At 40.2% G+C, this 22,582-nt stretch overlaps 1 protein-coding gene and 1 long non-coding RNA gene across 2 annotated transcripts in view; one reads left to right on the forward strand and one right to left on the reverse strand.

Annotated features, from left to right (window-relative positions):
* Nucleotides 1–22,582, forward strand: part of LOC102961379 (M1-specific T cell receptor alpha chain-like) — a 476,819-nt gene that overhangs the window by 2,217 nt on the left and 452,020 nt on the right. The gene's annotated exons all lie outside the window — the stretch shown is intronic.
* LOC122239550 overlaps nt 1,425–22,582 on the reverse strand; it is a 65,356-nt gene continuing 44,198 nt past the window's right edge. The window contains exons 5-6 of the long non-coding RNA XR_006218735.1: nt 11,809–11,926; nt 1,425–1,568 (exon numbers count right to left, since the gene is read on the reverse strand). This is a non-coding gene — a long non-coding RNA (uncharacterized LOC122239550). The remainder of the gene's footprint in view (nt 1,569–11,808; nt 11,927–22,582) is intronic.

Genomic DNA, 22,582 nt, shown 5'->3' on the forward strand with positions numbered 1-22,582 from the left:
GCAAAGTACCATCATCCAGGAGCTGAGATCCTAGAGGAAGGTCACTCTGTCAGTCTCAGGACTTGTCAGTGGGCTATAGGCAGTAAGGGAATTTAATTTTCATTTGCCTTTGTTTCCCACATAAACACTTAAACCTCCTTACATTTTGATGAGGGTGATATTAGGGCTCCAGGAAACGGAGTCTATAGGTTTCTGGAGATTAGGCTATGGATAAGATTGCCTTTTTCTTGCAGTTTACTAAGTTATCCATAAGCTGAAGGAGACTCCTGTCATGTATGACTGTGATCTCTATCAGTCAACCATTTGCTTTCTTTCCTTTCCCCTGTTCTTGGGCAGCAAGGAGTGTCCGAGAAATATCACACGTATTCCTCGGACCAGGTGGCAGCAGGGGGTGGGGTGGGTGCTGTTAGCCTGTACTTTGGCCTCAGCTTGCCTTGTGCTCCCTCATCACCACTACATCTCCTTCCTCTTCTGGAGTCAAATCTCCTAATCATTCTCACAAAGACACTTGTAATTATATTTAGGGCCTATTCAGATACCCCAGGATGATTCATATCAAGATCCTTACATTAATCATATATCCAAAGTTCCTCTTGTCATATTCATTCATATATTCAAATACCAGGCATTAGGACCTAGATATGGTTGGAGGTAACCACATATTATAGCAACCCTGGGTATTCATTCCCCATCCCTTTTAGGGCTTCTTCTTCTTGTTGTTTGCTTGTTTATTTGTTTGGTGACTCGACTCTTTCAATTAAACCAATTTTGTCCATGGTGTGTGGCCTCTGAAATTGGTCCTAAGAAAACACAGTCTTGGGTACGTGCCCGGACATCCTGGTATAACAGTGGTATTTAGCAAGATAACCTTGACAGACTTTTTCCCAGATCTGTGGTAAGCTCTCTGCCCCTGTTTGTATCACACCTAGCCAAATAGCCTCAATTAAGTGCTGGCTGATTGTTTTTTTGTTTTCAACAATGCCCCGGTGGGCATACATTGCTCCAAGCCCCTTTGCAGAGGTAGTCTTTGAGATTTATCGTTGATGCTTATTCTGACCCCTGGAGGATGCTTCCTAGCTTTTTCCTGTTTTCTCTGTCAAATTCCTAGTTTATGATTTACCTTATTGCTGTTCTTGAGCTACTGGACTTCTATTAATTTCTTATGACCAAAATCTCCACTGTTTTCAACAGTGCCCTTAAACTTGAACTTCCCAATGCTACGGTCCAGATAAAGTCTTCTCGAGGGGAGAGCTCTGTTCTTATAGCTGCTTCTCTCCCTGCGCATAACCTCTCTGTCACCACTCTGGAGCTGTGAGAAAGGACCATGACCTGTGTTTCTCAGAGTGATGTTCCTGCTTTAGGAACAGTGTGCTGGGTGGGAGAAGCGGCCTCTGGTCCCGACTTACCTTTCCCAGCATGGAAGCACCACTCAATGAGGGAGCTGGGGTGAGTGCAACAGGGGCCCAGTATTCTCAGTCTGTCATGCCTGGGGTAGAGCTTTGCTGCCCCGTGAGTGGGGTGAACCGTTGCCGTGGACTTTGTGGCTTCTCTTGCGGGCAACGCAGCTTCTATAACAAAAAGCCGGGGGAGAGGAGAGGTGTTAGCAGTCAGCCTGTCTGAGGGAAGTACAGGGGAAGAAGGAGTCCTGTGTTCTTGGTTGTTTTGGGGTGATGGGAGTGAGGTTCAAGGCTGACAGCCAAGAAAGAATTCTTGAAGACATGTTTGGTGCCAAAAGGTGATTTTATTAAAGCACAGGGACAGGACCTGTGGGCAAAAAGAGCCGCACTGGGGTTGTGAAGAGTGACTGGCTATATACGTACTATGGAGGTTGGGGAGGTAAAGGCAAAAGTGAGGTCTCCAGAAGGACTTTCATATGCTAAAGAGGACTCCTAAGATACCTGAAGCCCTACTATTGTCAATCTCAGGTTGTTTTACCTCTAGGAAGGTATTAACTTTAGGATGGTAGGGGGTTCCTGGAGTAATGTTCTACTCTTCTTTTGCCTCAAGTATTTTTCAGTGGACCACAAGTTGTAAAGAAATTTATTTTTTTAAAAAAAATTTTTTTAACGTTTATTCATTTTTGAGACAGAGAGAGACAGAGCGTGAACAGGGGAGGGGAAGAGAGAGAGGGAGACACAGAATCCGAAACAGGCTCCAGGCTGTGAGCTGTCAGCACAGAGCCCGACGCGGGGCTCGAACTCATAGACCGTGAGATCATGACCTGAGCCGAAGTCGGACGCCCAACCGACTGAGCCACCCAGGCGCCCCAAGAAATTTAACTTTACCTTCCATTTCCTTCTTCTTGCCTTTGTTCCCCACATCACTATGGAGGGGAGGGTAATGTTGGGGCTCCAGGAAACTGGGTCTACAGGTTTCTGGATTAAATTACTGATAAGATTGCCTTTTTCTTATAATTTACTAAGACGTTTGTAAACTGATGGGAACCCAGGTCCAGTGGTCTCAGTGAACCATTTGTTTTGTTTTCTTTCCTTTGTTCTTGGGCAGCCTGGAGTGCCAGGAATACCCTTGGGGGGGGGGGGGTGGGAGGTGGAATGCATGCCAGCTGTGCTTTGACCTCAACTTGCCTTATCCTCCCTCATCATTTGACGTAATATCAGAACTTACAAAATCATCAACATTTATGGTTATGGGAAAACGAATTTCTCTTTGCAGCTCATTCTAGTCCGAATCCTGATGTTTTACTGCTTTGGACATCTGCTAAGTCACTGGTTCCAAAGTCAGATTTTTCAAAGAAGTTGTGGACTGCATAGTTATGGGTAATTGTGTCCACATAGCAATAAGATTCTTCACTGAATCACGAACATGCCATTGAAAAAAAAACTCAATAAAAGATAAATTACCCAGTTTAAAAATGGGCAAAATATTTGAGCAGGCTTTTTATAAAAGAGGTAGGAATGACCAATAAGCACATTAAAAAGATGCTCCACATTGGGGATCAACAAAATATGCCCACAAACCAAATCCAGCCAGCTACATATTTTTGCAAATAAAGTTTTATTGGAACAGAGCAACGCTCATGTATTTATGTATTATCAGTGGCTTTTTTCATGCTACAATGGCAGAGTTGAGTAGTTGCAACAGAGACCAAATGGCCTGCAAAGCCAAAAATATTTATTCGACTCTGTATTGAAAAAGTCTGCCAAACTTTCTACATCCTTAGTCATCAGAGAAAGACAGGGTAATACCACAATGAGATCACTACATAACCATTATGTCAGCTGAAAAAAAAAAAGATGACTATATAATACTTTGGCAAAGATGTAGAACAATTGTCTATATTAGAATTTATTTAAAGACGCGTTCTCTTCAATATAAAGGACTCTCCCTGATCTGATGTTGAGGTTATGGGAGGAAAGACAGCCCAAGCAGTGACTCAGCCAGCGGGCCAATTTCTGCATCTGAAAAGACCATAGGGCACGTGACATTCCACCAAGAATGTTTCAGGAGCCCTGTTGTCTCTTGGTAGGTCCCTCTTTGCAACCAAGACCTCTAAATCCACCTGAGATACATCTCAGTAAAAAAGAGCACAAGTTTCATAGAACTCAACAGGGGCAAAATTTCATTCATCCGAAGACATCACTGGCTCAAGAAGATTCAGTCACTTACTTCCGTGCTCTAATTGACCCAGGGATTTCTGAACACAAACTGTTAAGAAACTGTGGAAAATCGTTCAGTGTGACTTTTCTATATGACCACCAAGAGGCAGTGCTGCTTCAAAGAAGATTAACATTTGTCTCACCCGCACAAATTCATCAACTAGCCTGAATTAACCCTTAAAAATTTAATCAACTATTATCTCCTACTTTGCTTCAATTTGTATCTATTAATCATCTGCATGTATCTATGCATTTAACTATCTACCTATCCATCCATCTACCTAAATAATATCGGTGTTTAGTCTAATAGTTTGAAAAATATGACTTTGAAAAGCAACACTTTTTCTAAAGTTTATTTATTTATTTTGAGAAAGAGAGTGCAGAGGGAGGGGGAGAGAGACAGGAGAGAGAGAATCCCAAGCAGGCTCTGTGCTGTCAGATGTGGGGCTTGATCTCATTAACTGTGAGATCATGACCTGAGCCAAAATCAAGAATCAGATGCTTCACTGACTGAGTCACCTGCCCCCCCCCCCAAACAACACTTTTTAAAATAATATACCTTGTTCTTCAAGGTCAGGGTTACATTAGCTTCTTTAATATGAATTTGTGTTGTTTTCACCCATACACAGCCAACCTCCAATCACTGAGTTAATGTGTGCATAGAGTTCTCTTATCCCATTATTTTTACTGGGAAATCTACTGATGATCTAAGTCCTAGTTCAAGCATATCCTCCATAAGAACCCTTCTCCATCTGGGTCTAGAAGCAGAGTCCATTACTTTTTCCATCACATCGATTAGATACACAGTTCTCTTTTGTAGACTTTATTTAGCTGAACTTGAGTATTGACTAGGTTGACTGAAGATTGGGACTATGTTTCTTTCAGAATGAGACCCAAGTGTTGCTCATTTAGTAAGCACTCACTTATATATTGAAGATACGCATTAATGAATGAATAAATGAAAACGGAAGAAACACATCAGAAATGCAACAAAAGATAAGAAATCTCTTTAGAGTACTGGAGTAGAATGAGATTGGGGAATGAGGAATGGGGACTCTAATCATTGGCTCCAATTGAACTCTGATGTGTTTCCTTTTTATTAGATTTGAGATGATATCAAATACAGATACAACAAAATTTTCTCTGTGCTTCAGAAAAATTATGTCCTCCTTATTTCTTCTAATTTCTATTATTTGTAGTACCTATCACTCTTATTTTTAGGGCTGCTTTTGGAATTTATCCTGAATTTCTGTCTCTATGCCCTGCCGTGTTAACGTCTAAAGCCAAACTGATTCTTCATATTTTCATATTTTACCCATTAAGACAAAATGTGAAGAAAAAGTTAAATGTTTGTTCAAACTCAGAATGAGCACTACTAAAAATGCTACGTTACTGGATGATCAAGACTCCATATCTTCTGAAATCTGCAGAATCTTTCTATTCTTTTATGCCCATTTGGAGATCAAAGGTCCTGCAGAACAGATTATTCCAGTACTTTCCAATTTCTTTTCCCCAGGTATATTCTTAGAAATATTTAATTTACCTGATTTATATTTTAGAAGAAATATAAAAGAAATCAAAATTGGTTCAATTATTTTCTATAATTCTTTTAAGATCATATGTAATATGGACACATTTAAAAGAGTGTAATAAAATTTAAGTTCCCTAGGGGAAAGAGACCATATATTCTCTATGTTCTGCTCCATCACCCTAGCTTGTAATGTGATATTACACTTTTTGTGTGTTTTTAATAGACTTTAATTAGTATTTGTAATAAAAAAAAAGAAATGCCCCACACATGCTAATCTTGTGGCTTCATAGGGGTCCATCTCTTCCTTTTCTTAAATGTAATCTTTATTGACATATAAACCTAGTGACCTAGTATATGATTTTTAACTAGGAGGTATGAGGAAAAGGAAGAGGGGTTTGGGGGAGGAGAGAAATTCTAAACTCATCCATGTGTTGGGGAAATTTTTGATTCCCAGAGAAGATATTTTCAGTGATTCTAAGTTAGGGCAAAATGAGGAAGTACTTCCTTTGACAAAAATAGTTTTCAGTGAAAGCACTTGTGAAGGGGTGGGGCCTGTTGAAGGAATTAAAAGCAGGTGTGACCTTGAAGTTAGAGTTCTAGCAAGCTAGGAAGAACAGAGGACCAAATGAGTTGTCTCGGATCTTTGGTGTCGGGAGGAATGGACAAGATCCTGAGAACATCAATTTTAATTCTATGGCTTCAACTAGGCTGTGAGTTGCAGAGGAGAAAGGCCAGGATATGTCTTTAATCTGGGGGGATGAGGAAATTGGGATACAGGCAACCTCATGCACGTCGAAACTTTAAGAGGAAAATATAAATTCGGGGACCTAATGACTTTGTTATTTTTTTAAGCAGGGGTGAGCGGCCAAGAGAAGAGTGGCCAGGAGCAGGTGAAGCAGGGCCCTCCATCTCTGATAGTCCAGGAAGGAGCTTTTTCTACTCTGAACTGCACTTATGAGAACACAGCGTTTGACTACTTCGTATGGTACCGGCAATACCCTGGTCAAGGCCCTGCATTACTACTAGCCGTGTTCTCGGTTAAGCACACAAAGGAAGATGGGAGATTCACAGTTTTCGTCAGTGAAAGTGCCAAACAATTTTCACTGCACATCATGGCTTCCCAGCCGGGAGACTCAGCCACCTACTTCTGTGCAGCAAGTGCACAGTGCTCCCCAGGCACCTGCTGCCTGTACCCAAACCTGAAGCTGTGGCTCCAGCCAAGCCCTACTGTGCGGAGGAAGCATTCACACGCATGCGCAAAGTCTGATTGGCCACAAAAAAATTCTCGATACATTCAAGAGGACTGGAATGATACAGAATTTATTTTCTGATCAAAGTAAAATGGATTCTGAAGGTCAACTGCAAAAAAAAAAAATGTCTCTGGAAACTCTCAAGTATTTGGAATTTAAGCCTTGAACTTTAAAATACAATAGCCTCCTCTTAACCACAGTTTCCCTTTCTGTGGTTTCAGTTGCCTGTGGTCAACCATAGTCTGGAGGCAGATGGGCCTCCTTCAGGCATATTGTCAACTAACAGGAGGTCACCATGCCTACTCCGTTCCCCTTGCTTCCTCTCATCATGTAGACATTTTATCATCTCACGTCGTCATAAGAAAAGAGGAGTAGAGTACAAGAAGATATTTTGAGAGACCACATTCATATAGATTTTATTACAGCATATAAAAATAAAAATATACATGAGGTGTAGCTAAAATAGTACATAGAAGGAGATTTAATATTTTATTTTATTTTATTTTATTTTATTTTATTTTATTTTATTTTATTTTAATACCAGTGTAGTTCACATGCAGTGTTCTATTAGTTTCAGGTGTACAATAGAGTGATTCAACAATTCCATACATTACTCAGTGTTCATCATGGTAAGTGTACTTTTAATCCCCTTCACCTAGGACATTTAATATTTTATTTTATTTTGTTTTGTTTTTTTTTTTAATTTATTTTTGGGACAGAGAGAGACAGAGCATGAACGGGGGAGGGGCAGAGAGAGAGGGAGACACAGAATTGGAAACAGGCTCCAGGCTCCGAGCCATCAGCCCAGAGCCTGATGCGGGGCTCGAACTCACGGACCGCGAGATCGTGACCTGGCCGAAGTCGGAGGCTCAACCGACTGCGCCACCCAGGCGCCCCAATATTTTAAATACTTACATTCGTAAGGAAGAAAAGTTGAAAAACACTGCTGTAAGCTTTCAACAAAAGAAGATAGAAATAAAGAACAAATTAAACCCACCATAAACTAAAAAAAAAAAAAAAAAAAAAAGAATTAGAAAGTCAAACTGATGAACTACAAAACAAACAATAGAGATAAAAAAATTTAAAGTTTATTTTCTTAAGATGATTAATAAAGTTGATATGTCCCTAGCTAGAATTATCAAGGAAAAAAAAAAAAGAGAGAAGATACAAATTATACATGTAAGGAATGGAAAAGAAAACCACCCTCCAGATTCTACCCTACAAAGATAATGTAAGAATATCATTAACAGCTTTGTGCTGCTGAGTAAAACTATAGAAGTAGACCCACACAAGTGGGGACAACTGATTTTTTGACAAAGTTTCAAGGCAACTCAATGGAGGAAAGTTAGCCTTAGCAACACATGGTGTTGGGACAACTGGATGTTCCTAAGCAAATAATTGACCCTGACCTAAATCTCACACCTTTATACAAAAACTTGAGAAGAGTCTCAAAATGGATCATACACCCAAGTGTAAAATGTAACACTATAATTCTTTTAAGAGAAAATATAAGAGAAAATCTTCATGACCTAGGGCTACGTGAAGGGATTTTTGACAAGACACTGAAAGGACAATCCATTAGAAAAAATCAACAACCTAGATTTCACCAAAATTAAAAACATTTGTTCTATAAAAGTTAAGAGAATAAAAAAGACAAACCACAGATTGGCAGGAAATATTTGCAAAATACAGTTTCATCAAAGGACTGGTATTCAGAATATAAAGAACCTTCTGAACTCAATAGGAAGGAAACAAACAAAGGAAGGAAAGGAAGGAAACAAACATTTTAATCCAATTAAAAATGGGCAAAAGATTCATGCAGACACTTCACCAAAGAGAATTTGTGGTAGGGAAATAAGCATATAAATAAGCATATGAACAGATTTTCAGCATCATTAGTGACTAGGGACATGCAGATTAAAGCCACACAGAGATACCACACCACATCTATCAGAATGGCTAAAATAAAAAGTACTGACAATACCAAGTTCTGGCAAGGATGCAGAGAAATTGGATCACTCATACGTGGCTGGTGGGGAAGTGGTACAGTCCCTCTGGAAAACAGTTTGGTAGTTTCACATAAAGTTAAACATTCACTTACCTTACAATGCAGCAATCACACCCCTGGGTACATACTTTAGAGAAATGATAAGCTTATGTTCACACAAAAATCTGTACATGAATGTTTATAGCAACTATATTTGTGATGGCCAAAAACTGGAAACCACCCAAATCTTTTTCATTGGGTGAATGGATAAATATACTGTGGTACATTCATACAATGGAATGCCATTTAGTAATAAAAAAGAAAAGATTATTTAAAAAAATTTTTTTAATGTGTATTTATTTTTGAGAGAGAGAGACAGAGCATGAGCAGGGGAAGGGCAGAAAGAGAGGGAGACACAGAATCCGAAGCAGGCTCCAGGCTCTGAGCTGTCAGCACAGAGCCCAATGTGGGGCTTGAACCCACAAACCGTGAGATCATGACCTGAGTCAAAGTCGGACACTTAAACCGACTGAGCCACCCAGGCACCCTGGAACAGACTATTGATACATGCAACGACCTCGAAGGATCTCAAGGTCATTATGCCAAGTGAAAAAAGTCCATCTCGAAAGGCTACATAATGTATGATTTCACTTACTAGATTATTATGATTCCATATATAACTTCTAATAAATTAAGCATAGAGTTATGTCATAAATGAATATGATTTTACTGCTGTTACATTTGGTATTCCAATACACGACTGGAGAGGTTACAGAAGCCAGAAACATATTTTGATATCATCTGTCTGAACAATATTTGCTGTTGTAAAGTTACCAGTTCTCATGGTTTGGTGGTAAGTAGGAAAGGAAAGGAGATAATGAGTTCCCCTTTGTCTCATGTAGGGAAGCCAAAGATCAGTGAGCATGTTTCACCTCAGAATCAGGTTGGAGGCAAGAGAAGAATCAAAATATGAATAAATATTTGCAGTCACAGCCATGATTCATAATAAATTTGTTTCAGACAAGCCTGTCAGATCTTATCACAGATTAATTTACTAAACTTAGAAATTTTGAGCAATAAATCTTTTTTTCTTATTTTTGTTCTTTAAATATTTTAATTTTATTTTTGAGAGAGAGAGAGAGAGAGACAGAATGTGAGTGGGGGGAGGGGCAAAGAAAGGAGGAGACACAGAATCTGAAGCAGGATCTAGGCTCTGAGCTGTCAGCACAGAGCTTGACATGGGGCTTGAACTCACGGACCTTGAGATCATGACCTGAGCTGAAGTCTGACGCTTAACAGACTGAGTCACCCAGGTGCCTCAGTAATAAATCTCCTTCTAATTATTGCTTTGGTATTAAGTTTTAGGCTTGTCCTTAACCAGATATAATCATTAAGTCATAAGGAAAGACAAAATAATGTTTAGGACAGGACAAAACTCCGAACTGGGTGTCATAGCACGTTCAAACTTGATTTAGCCATGGGGCACCTGGGTGGCTCAGTGGGTTAAGCATCTGACTCTTGATTTCAGCTCAGGTCATGATCTTGTGTGTTCATGGATTTGAGCTCTGCATCGGGCTCTGCGCAGACACTGCAGATCCTACTTGGGATTCTCTGTCTCCCTCTTTCTGCCCCTCCCTGCTCACTCACCCTCTCTCTCAAAATAAATAAATTTAAAAAACTAAAAAACAAATAAACAAAAACCTTGATCCATCCAGAAACCACATTTCAGAGGCTGCTGCTCTATGCAGCTGAGGGACCTTACACCTCTACTGTCAGAAACCCGCAGGGCCATTTCAACAAGAGGGTCATCTGGCCTTCATGCTGCTCTCCAGGCTGCTGTGCCCACAGCACATGGTCTCCTTTGCTTAGTTACAAATAATAACAAACCAAGGCATCAGTTAACTGTCAGCACTCAGAAGCAAAATGGGACAGAGAGGTAGATGTCTCAACTAACTATAAACTCTCTTCGTTGCCCCACTCTCTGATAAGTTACTTTGACCTTAGAATCAAGGAACTGGCAATGCTTTAGAGACCTTGTCTGTACCTTCTTTTCTAGTTATTTGCCTTTTGGTCCTTTTAGATGAATTCATCCACTAAAACAATGAAACTGAAGAGAAGACTGACAGCTACATTCCACACGATCAGTTACAGTATACAAAACTTAGCCACCATGTGGTCTTGACATGTCCTAAGTGCGTGAAACCTATAGATATCACAACTTGTAGGAGTGGATTATAGCACTGCATCACAGAGCGATGTAGCATGCTTACCTTAACTTTATTTTACAAAACACACACACAGACCCACACAAACCACCCAGCCACAGATTTTATAAGTGAGACCAAAACCTCTGGACCAATGAGAGAAAATATGACCTCAGGACAATACTAGGACACATGATCTAATAAGTACAATTCTACTTATGGAGGCAATAGGATTGAATATCCTGATCCTTTTTAGAGTCTAATACATAAAGCTCAATGTCAGATTTCAAAAGAAAAATAGTTTATTTCTGTTATAATTTCATAAAAATATAACTGAATGAATTCAGAAAGTCAGAATTTTCATCAGCCTGATTTTTTCATCATTTGATTTTGAAGGACCTTTATTCTAAAAGTTAAGCAGAATCCTAGAACTCAATAGGGAAGAAGAAAAAGAGATGTACTCATTACTTTGAGTAGGATAACATTTCACTGAGAAAGCCAAATATCTGTGAGGGTTTTTGTTATTGTTGTTGTTTTTTAAATCATTAGATTCTGGAAGGAGAAAAGAAAGTATAGGTTAAATTAACAACTAGTAAGTAGTTGGAAGGTCCACAGCCCATAATAAATTCCATTTCCAATGGGCCCCCCAAATTCCTCCTCTGAAAATTATCAGTGTATGTCAACTGGTTCAATCTTCATTTCCCTTCAGCTCAAAACTTTCATGCTAATAAGCTTCTTCTATGTCCCCTTTCAGGTACTACCTAACTTAGCTATCAGGGAAAAACCAGTAGACAAAGTAAAGGCTTGGGGTGAGCCAGACTCTTATCTGTGCATGGACCATGTGGTCAATGAACATCAGAAACCCTGTTTCCTGTTTGGGGGAGTAGCCTCAGACCCCAGGAACTATGTGTCTGTGCTGCAAACCACTCAGGCACTGCTCTCTGCTTAAGGCAGAGCTAAACACCTCTGTCCTGGGAATGTAGGCCGCATGCTGCTCTCCAGCCTGCTGAGGGTATTCATGGCCTCTATCTACTCTCACGGGGAAGGTTCCAGAAAAAGGTAAGAATGTTAAGAATGAAAGGGCTGCACGCAGGCAGGTGGTCCTTAATGGGCATTTGAGGAAAAAAGAAAGATTCGAGATAAGCAAGCATATTATGATTTCAGTTTGGTTTCTCTTTGGGTCCTACATTAGTCTAATTCTTCACAATATTTTACTCACCACATCAGCTCTGTTTTCAGATGTTTCCCTCACGATCCAGTGTGGCCCAGGAAGTTACTCATGTCCAGCTGGCCACATCCATGTAACAGGTTCAGCAGCGCAGTTACCCTTGATCTGTCTGTATGAAACAATGCAGAGCACATGATACATTTTTTGGTATATGCAGCATCCCAGTGGAGAGATCACTCTCCTTTTTCATCAGAGCTCTTTTGGCAAGAACACAAAGAATGGTTGCTATTCTACAAACTTCCAGAAATCAGCTAAATCCATCAACTTCACCATTTCAACCTTGTAGCTGGAGGATTCAGCAAAGTATTTCTGTGCTCTCCAGGAACACTGTTCGAAGTGATCATAAAGCTGAATAAAAACCCCACAGCTCAGGGGCGCCTGGGTGGCTCAGTCGGTTAGGCGGCCGACTTCGGCTCAGGTCATGATCTCGCGGTCTGTGAGTTCAAGCCCCGCGTCAGGCTCTGGGCTGATGGCTCAGAGCCTGGAGCCTGCTTCCAATTCTGTGTCTCCCTCTCTCTCTGCCCCTCCCCCGTTCATGCTCTGTCTCTCTCTGTCTCAAAAATAAATAAAACGTTAAAAAAAAAATTAAAAAAAAAATCCCACAGCTCAATAAGAGACAGCCTCCCTGCTGCAGGAGCCAAGTTGAAATGCACACCTGCAACGTCCCAGACAAGAAATGGTAGTGGCTGTGGTTGCTTAATCCGCGGTGTGGATCAGAAGGTTTAATTCTAAGTTAAGCCTTTTTCTATGTCATTTGGAAGCAGGTGTCGAGAGTAACTCTCTTCTAATACAGTCTCAGTTTGAATTTTTGACCTAAAATCCATCATACAGAACATGCACAAAGTCACCTGAAGTTGAAAAAACGTACCCCATGATGATTTTAAAGTGTCAGTGTCAGTTAAAGATGCTCACACTGCAAATCTGGGTCTAGTTATCTGGAATCACCATGAAAATCATCTCCTTAGTCCTTTCTTTTTAGGCTCTGTGTCAGTAAGGGTACAATCAGAGACTTAGACCTACCATGAGTGGCGTAGAATCAGAGATTAATGATAAGGATCTGACCTCATGCAATTGCCTTAGCTGGTGGAGAAGTCTATATAAAGCTGTTGTCTTTGCACCTAGTACTGAGCCTGGGTTTGCTGTAAATCAGTTGTGATATTTGTGAAGGAAATGTGGATGTAAACAAAGGCATGGACAAAGTGTGACTTGTAAGAACATACCAGAACTCATGAGGACAACTGGAACCCACAAAGACAAACTAAAACGTCCCTCTCTCTCACCTCCTTCAATCTCATAGTGTTGGGTGACCTTCAGGAGGAGTAGGTATTATTTGCCATCACGCTACATGGAGACTTGGCCCAAGACAAAGGGACGCTGAGGGAGGAGCTGTGGTAGGAGGTGAAGGAGTTGAGAGCCAACAGTAAGATGAGCCAGTAGATCGGCTGCAGCCTGTGTGAGTTACCACAGCAAAACCTTCAGAACATCAAAAAATATGGCTGCCGCGTCACAACTACCTTCCAAATCTTGCACAAATGTCTTTTGTGGAAAACCTTAACCCAGAACAATACCAGGAAGCAAACTCTGGGAAACATATTTCCAGATAGTTAAGTTGAGACAGTACAAAGCTACCACAGGACCCTCCTTTTCACCTTGGCATCTGTATGTACCTCTGTCAATAACACTTCACTTTTAAGTAAAGACAGTAGCAAAATGATGCTCCCTGCTAATATGATGCCATTGTTCCTCACTCAACCAGAACCAAGATAACCTTCTCCCACAAAAAAGATATAAAGTATATTTGTCCATTTTGGGGTGATGTTTCCTCTTCTAGCCAAGTCACTCTCCCATTGATATCCCATAGCTTCACTACTGATACAATGAGGTATAAGATAACTTTATAGTAGTGCATACTACTACATGTAGGCAAATGGGAAAGAGGAGTAAAACATGGTTAACATACGAATATATGCATATCAAAGTTATAAAAAACAAATTTTTGTAACTACGGTAGCCTTTGTTTCTGTACACTGTCACGTGATTACAGCTGGTTATTTGTCACTACTTTTTCCGTCACTCATTCCATAACCTTTTTGCTCATAGCAAGCATCTCCTCTCACTGTTCTGTTTAACTTTCTATGAAACAAGCTCCTTATTCAGCAGCAATGTTATGTAGAATTCCATAAAGTTCCATAAAGAATTCTACAAGTCCACCACCATGGCTTTGGCAGAAGCACACTGCGGGCACTGAACACAAATACATATTCGGAATGTTTATTTAAGTGGAAAAAAAAAATCTTGCCCGTACTCAGGGACAGTTGATAACACTGTCTTGCGTTCTGTGAAACATGGTTAAGAATGATACCTGTGGCTGGTGCCTGGATGGCTCAGTTGGTTAAGCATCAGACTCTTGACCTCGGCTCAGGTCATGATCTCACGGTCTGTGAGTTCCAGCCCCTGCATCGGGCTCTGGGCTGACAGTTCAGAGCCTGCTTGGGATTCTCTCTCTCCCTCTCTCTCTCTGCCCCTCCCCTGCTTGTCTCTCTGTCTCAAAATAAATAAAAATAAACTTCCAAAAGAAAAAAAGAATGATACCTGATTTTTCATTAGAAGCAATAGAAAGTTATCAAGAGAAAACATTTTTTAAGTCCTTAAAGAAAACAAACCTTTTAAGCTTGATTCCTATGAACATGAAAACATATTTTGGGGTTTCTTTATTTTTAAATTGAAGCATAGTGGTCATATAATATTATATTAGTGTCAGGTGTACTCTCTAGTTATTTGACAATTACATACATTATGAGACACTCACCATGGCTAAGTGTAGTCACTATATTTCATCATATGAAATTATTATAATATTATTTACTATATTCCTTATGCTGTACTTTTCTTCCCTGTGACCTATTTATTTTATAACTGTAAGTTTGTACCTTTGAATCCTGTCTTTGTTAAAAATCACTGGTAAGAAGGTGGAAAATCAATGCACGGACTGGTAAACGATATTTGCGATGCATATTTCTGAAAAAGGATTCAGATGCAAAATATATAAAAAGCACATGTAATTCAATAAGAACGCAACAAATAAAAATGACAAAAACTTGAAGAGTCACTACAGAAATATATCAAATAGCTGACAAACATACAAAAAAAGCTCTTAATATTATTATTCATTAGGGAAATGAAAATATAACCCCACCTGAGTATTTCATCTGCCCTGAGTATATGAACGTAGCTAGGAGGAAATGACCCTAATAGAATAGGAGAAAATAATGATTATCTCTGGGGAAATACAGGACTGAGTGAATTTCAGAGAAACTTCCATCACTGAATCCATGTGGAGAGAAACAAAAGCAGTAACAGGTCACAAACCTGGACATTGAAGGAAAGGCGGGCTTTATAGGAAAAAAGAAACTTGGTGTTTATTGAGCTTATTATATGTTAGGCACTGCAGTATGCATTTGGATTCATTATCTAATTAAACACTGCAAACCCTATGAGACAGGTTTCATTATCCCCATTTTATAACTTTTGTTTTAAAAATGTTTATTTTTTAAGTAGAGTTGACATACACGTTCCCATTTTTTGTATTTGGGAAATGAGACATAACTTTCCTAACTTTAAAAGCATCTCTAACTTATATCATCAGCCAGGGTGTAACACCTTACAGGGCTCTGAGAGAGTAAGGTTTGGAATATAGAGAAGCAATTGGCCCCAGAAGAGGGTGGCTGGATACCTCAGCAATGGTAACGTTTCTGGTTTCAACTGGAACTCAAAAAGAACTAGAAAAGAAGATGGTGAACCCAAGTACAAATTGTCCCAGGGTCCATACATGAAGAAATCGTCCACTAACCAGTTAACAGCGCTGAATGCTTTCACAAATCTCTTACACAGCAGTGTTCTGGGAGCAATAAGGGGTTACAGGGAAAGAAGAGGGATTGTTCCTTAAACACTTACAACATGTTTCGATATCAAGATACTTGCTGCTTGCCTTTGTCCTCTCTGCCTATAAAACTGCACTCTCCCCAAAATATCTGCACGGTGTACCTCTGCACTTCCTTTACATCTTTATTCAAATGTCACCACTTTGTGAATCTTTTCTCTCTATTTTTCTACCCTGAGAATCAGGCTCCAGCGTACTCCAAGTTATCAAAAACGAGAGCAGTTCTTTACTGAAGCACTGCCACCTGGTGTTCTGCTAAAATATTTTGTGACACTGGCCTTGCTCTGCCCTCCAGTGAGGACAGCAAGGTTAAATTGTGGCAAAGACTCGTCCTGGCAGGAGCTACCATTGCTGAACCAAAGTCAGTGAACTTGCCATTGCTGTTATCATGCGAGAGAAGATTCAGGAGGGCTGGCTGGTTTTTAACCTTTTGGCCAGCCAGATGTGAAAGTGATTGACTTCCAAATTATACCTATAATATGTGGGATGATTCGAGCTGGAGAATAATAAGATATCGGGGAAATAAAGCTTGGCACTGTTGCCCAAGACGGGAAGTTTTTCTCTGTTAAGTGACATTGTGTTTACTCCTCTGTCCTTTATTGTAGTATAGAAATATCCTGAGAAGTGGGAGCAAGGATCAATGATGTAAAATAATAATAATAATAATTGTGTCATAGAGAACACTGCTTGGTTTACTCTTTTCATGTTATCCTATGCCACCCAATCCCCCAATATGACAACATAATGCACTGACTTCCCACTGACAGAATCAAACATGATAGACCCTGGATACTTACGATAATACATGAAATACGCTATGTAAATTGCAAAATTTGCCTCGGAAAATATTGAGCTTTCTCTTGTGAATAAACTCCACTGCAATTTCAGACTGTGTCTCCCAAGCCCTCGGTGTTTTATACATTACATGCATCTCGTTGAGTGCCTGAGGTAAGGAAGTTATTGCACTAGGTGACTGGCATGTGTGTTCTCATTTAATTCTTATTGGAACACTTCAAGGTTCCTTTCGGGAGACAGTGTAGCAAAATGCTTGAGACCACTTTGCTTTGGGACCAACGTGCTTGGATTTCCAGATCTACCATTCATCAGTTAAGATCTTAGGTAAATGAGTTAATAATTTTTATGTGTCAGTTTCCTCATCCCTATAGTGTGAGTACTGATGAGAAGTAAATGAGATGATGCCTGCCAATGCTTAGTCCATTGCCCAATAGAAGGATACTGACCATTTACAGAAAAAAATTGAGCATAAGAGAGGTAAAATACCTTGCCTACTGTCACAGAGCAAGTGACAGAATGGAGCCTTCCCTCCATATCCTGTTTACAGCAGATGCTTTTCCTCATGCCAAAAATAACACTCTATTTCATTATAGTATTGTATTGTCTTTAAAAATTTCTTTTAATGTTCATTTTATTTTTTGGAGAGAGAAAGAAACAGAGTGCGAGTGGGGGAGGGGCAGGGAGCGGGAGACACAGGATCCAAAGCAGGCTCCAGTCTCCGGGCTCTCAGCACCGGGCTCAACGCGGGCTCGAACTCGCAAGACTGCGAGATCGTGACCTGAGCCGAAGTTGGACGCATAACCAACTGAGCCACCCAGGCGCCCCTGTATTGTCTTTATAGAGCATATCACTGTTTAAAATTATCTTATTTTTAAAAAATCTCTTTAATTTTTTTCTTCTCCTCTATCTTCTTCACTACTGCATCTTCCTTGCCTGAACAATGCCTAGTACAGAGGAGGTATCATCAATACATACTTGTTGAATGAATGTACAACAGATAAAATTACCCCTTGAACCAAGGTGAAGTTTAAGGGCACCAACCCCTGCACCACTGAAAATCTGTGTTTTTAAATTCTGGCTCGCCAAAAAACTGCTAACAGCCTTCTGTTGACCAGAAACCTTACTGGTAACAGTTGATTAACATATTCTTATATTAACATATAATTATACATTTGTTATATGTATTATATATTGTATTCTTACAAAAGTATGGTAGAGGAAAGACAATGTTATGAAGGAAATCATAAGGAAGAAACAATACATTTACAGTACTGAACTGTATTTATCAATACCCTACCTAAGTTTATGTTACCTGTTTACAGGATAAGTTGTCTGCCAGTACCTGTATCAATATTGTCTTACATGATACAAAACACTGTAGGGGCTGTATGCATTGCTAACATTAGACATCAAAAATGAAAAGATAATGTGCGAAACAAATTCCTATTTATTTACAGGTATAACAATTCATGCATTGATGATGAAGAAGCAGCGATATGATTGCTTTATGGTAATTTAGTGAACTGGCATGATCGCTTCACGAGCACAGCACATAAGCCTATGTGTATACCATAGTGTAATGATTATGATTCATAACCATTAGTATATAGCCTAGCCTCCACACCAGCGAATGAATTGTTATAAAGATTTTAGGGCATAGAGTATTACAGTCATATTTATAATACAGCTTTGGAAACATAGTTACATTTTTAAAAAACTGTTTACTTGATACAATTTCTTCAATAAAGAGAAAGAGAGGCATACTTTACGGTAACGTGATTCTTTGAAAGCAAAGTGATAAAACGGTAAGAAAACGAACATAGTTTTAAAAAAGGAAAACTGACACGTTAGTTTTAAATTAAATATCATTCCCCTTATGCCTATGTAAGGGTAGGCTGTGAATGGGATCATGTACGGTGAGTGTTTGTGTGTGTAAGTTTTGATACATTTTAACTTTTAGAATACATTGGTGTATATTTTATAGTCATAAATGATAAAATGGTATCTATATCTATATCTATATATATATATATCTATATATATATATATATATATTTTGTGCGTTAGTGACATACCTAACTTTTTCTTAATTTTTTCCCATATTACTAGGCTATCTAGCTTATCTGCAAGTTTTCCGAATTGTCTCAAATCTCCCTTGCAATTTCCGACACATTTATTGAAAAATAAACGTATAAAAGTGGATCTGCATGGCTCAAACCTGTGTTGTCCAAAGGTCCACTTTATGTCTAGAGTCCTCGCAATTCCCATACTAATGTAAAGGATTAAGATGGACTAATCTGTGTGTTATTTATCCAGAATTGTCAAGATTTCTACCCTGCAAGTCACTTAAGGTATGATTTTTTTAATGTTTATTTATTTGAGAGAGAGAGAGAGAGAGAGAGAAAGCACTCAAGTGGGCAGAAAAGGGGGGGGCAGAGGATCTGAAGTGGGCTCCACGCTGACAGCAGAGAGCTCCATGTGGGGCTTGAACCCCCAAACCACGAGATCATGACCTGAGCCAAAGTCAGACTCTTAACCAACTAACTGAGCCACCCAGGTGCCCCAAGGTATGATTTAACTTATGTAAGGTATCTAGCGGTCAGTTGGCTTGGCCTCTGTTTCAGGCAAAGTAGGTGGCTAAAAATTGCAGATTCTGCCCTATTAGTTACAGGAATGCTCCCTCTGTCAGAGGCATGCCTTTCTTCTTGAGGACCCTGCCCCTCCAATGTGTGAATGAACTCATCAGTGGATCAGTACTTTCAGCAGATACACATTTTACACCAAGTGGGCTTTCTGAGCGGTGAGGACAGACTCTCAGTATCACTGAGGCGTCTGAATGCCGTGATCTGAAGAAAAAAGGAGCTTGACTCGGAGTGGCTGTTGTTTTTCTCACAGCCCATCCCTAGCCCTAGCCCTTACACTTCTGAACCAGGAGATATTTCTAGGATTTCTGTCATGAACCACAGCCACATCTCTTTTCTTAGAAAGGAGAACTATAAATTAGCCATTGAGATGCGTTTGCAACCTACTCCACTTTTCAGGATATGATTTGAGTCTGTGGAAAACACTCTTTAATATTAGCCACTAAACCATGCTGTTTCCTTACTTATTTTAGTTGTTCACAGGAAGGGGTTTGAAACCAACTTATACCACCAATTTCCCAGAAGTAGATATATATTCTGAATAATCTTAATTCCTGCAATCGTGCACTATTACTTTTTTTCTGGGCACCTCTTATTTCTCCAACTACATTTTGAGCTCACAGAAAACAGAGAAGGTTGCTTTTGTAATTTTCAGAGCTCAGAGGGAAATCCTAGGCACAAAAATCACTGCTTAAGCAAATGCATGTATGTTAAGTCAAACTAACATTATACCTCAGACTCTTGACTTCAGCTCAGGTCATGATCCCAGCGTGGTGGGATCGAGCTCCGCTGAGCAAGCAGCTTGCTTGGGATTCTCTCTCTCTCTCTCTCTCTCTCTCTCTCTCTCTCTCTCTCTATCTATCTCTTTCTCCCTCCCTCTGCCCCCTACCCCACTTGTGCTCTCTCTCTAAAATAAAACAAAACAAAATAAAATAAATACATTTTTTGAAGATTCATGGAAAGATTTCTAGCCAAAGTGCTTTCCCTATCCCAGATTGCTATGGCACCTGTAACTCTCTCTGAAGCAGAAAAATGGCAGTCCATGATTAAACAGCCAATGTCTCACAGGTTACCCATTCTCTTTGTGTGGCATTTCCCCAATGCTTGTGGAGCTGGCATCAAAAAAAAAACCCCAAACAAACAAAAACAGTGTTTGATCTCTCCTTTTGAACCACAGGAAACTGAATCTAGGGCAGAGTTGGTTGGTGTGTTTCCAGGACATTTAGATGAGCTTGTCTGTGATTGGCTGTGCAACCAGATGCGACATTCTGTTTTCTGAAACAGATCTAGGCTGCAGAGTGTTCCTCTGCGGAGATCCTTGGGTAGGATCAATGGAGAAGAGTCCTTTGGCAGCCTCGTTGCTAATCTTGTGGCTTCATCTTGGCCATAAGTCTTTGGGTTGCCAGAGAGATTCTGGACAGTAGTGGGTGGTGATGGAGAAGGGGGAGAGGGTGGTCAGACACCTCTAGGTGTTACTTGGGAACGTGCAAAGAAAATGGAAACTGTAGAGACCAATTTCTCTGTCTGACCCTGTCTTTCTCAACAGGAGTGTGCAGCGTATTGGATGTGAACCAGTATCCTCTGTCGCTTCATGTTCACGAAGGAGAAAACACCAATTTCACCTGCCATTTTCCTACCAGCAATTTTTATGGTTTACAGTGGTACAGATGGGAACCTGCAAAAAGCCCCAAGTTCCTGTTTACAATTGCTTTAAATGGGGATGAAAAGGAGGAAGGACGAGTAAAAGTCACTCTTGATACTAAGAAGGGTTCTAGCTCCTTGTACATCAAAGGATCCCAGCCGGAAGATGCTGCCACATACATCTGTGCCTTGACAGACACGGTGCTCTCCAGGCACCTGCAGCCCATACCCAAACCCGTGGCTGGTGCCACGGTGCAACGCTGGTCTCAGCGTTGACAAGTGCCATGTGCAGGGTGGAAAAGGCAAATTCATTGAGTTACAGTGTTTTCAATAATCAGAGGAAAGTGCAGACCCAGATACACAAACCTTCCAGTCACTGTAGCTCCCTCAATTAACTGGACTATTACTAAGCCCCACTGACCTCAACTCCCACCGATATATTAGCTGTGTCACTGAGTCGGGTCCCTTGCTTCCTCTTTTGGCATAACCGATTCCAGGTGCACTAGATGGTTACTCCAACCTAGGTAAAGTAATCTGGTTAAACTAGGATAATATTTACTCCTCACTGTTGCTACATCCTAAGCGCTAGTCATTCGGTCATGTCTGTTCACATGCATGAGTGGAACATGTGAATGTGCCCTCTTCTCACTCCTGGCAAGGAGATCTGCCTGTGTCATACCCGGAACAGGCAATGCCAATTTTGGTTTTGGTTCAGTTCAACTTGCCCCCTACGTGATCTGGATTTCATCTCTTCTCATATATGGATATTTGCATTTTTAAAAATCACTTGGGAGGCCTGAAAGGAGCACGGATAAGGGAAGCTCACTATTATGCTTGATCTATCCCCTAGTTTGTACTGGGATTGCGATATTGAGTAAGTAACTGAACTCGATGAGGATCTAAGTTTCTTTCTTTGTCGTTTCCAGGCATATGAGGTGGGTAGAGCATCTGGGGCTGTGCTCATTTTGCAGACTTCCAAACAATCCAGTAGTTTAATACCCCATTGGTGCTCTAGAGGCCTCTAATTCTGGAGCCTTTTGGGGTTTGGTTAACATGAATTAACTCCTTTCTGGGCCTTTTCATCTCATAGCTTGTCAGCTTTCTCTCGACATCTACATTAATGACTGCTCATCCAGCTTCTGTCCAGCTTCTTAAATTACGCTGCCAGTGCTCTCTTTGTCTCTTTCTTTTTGTAGATTTTTGGGTTTTGAAATCTCACTCCTGTCATCATCACATGTAAAAAACAAAAACAAAAACTGCATATTTTGAAAACAGTATTGGATTGCATACTGATCCCTCAGATTGGACCCTTATTTAAGAGGCACACATATGGAAAGATTGTTTTTCCAAAAATCATTCACAAGGTAGTAATAACTCCATCTGATGGTCAGACTGGGAACAGTTGAGCCTGTCATGTTATTGGAATGTGTGTAGAATGGGAGGTGTGTAGCACAAGACTGAGTGAGGAGAACGTACAGTCCATTGCCCAGTAGCGTTGTTGGAGGAAAACAACACAAGAGAAGGCCATTCACTGTTCTAGCCACTGGTCAGCTTCCCAAATTGGATCTCCATTATTACTGTCATAAAGATCAATGGTAGAAATTTCTAATATTTTCAGTAATAATCCTGTGGTTTTAGCTAACTCTGAATTGGTAGAAACAAAAGGCACAGAAGACAGTCAAGGACAATGTTTGGTTCGTTTGCACATTACCGCAACACAATGCTTCACAGACTTTTTCATGTAACA

This window comes from Panthera tigris, chromosome B3 (assembly GCF_018350195.1).
Source record: "Panthera tigris isolate Pti1 chromosome B3, P.tigris_Pti1_mat1.1, whole genome shotgun sequence".
NCBI classification, from domain to species: Eukaryota; Metazoa; Chordata; class Mammalia; order Carnivora; family Felidae; genus Panthera; species Panthera tigris.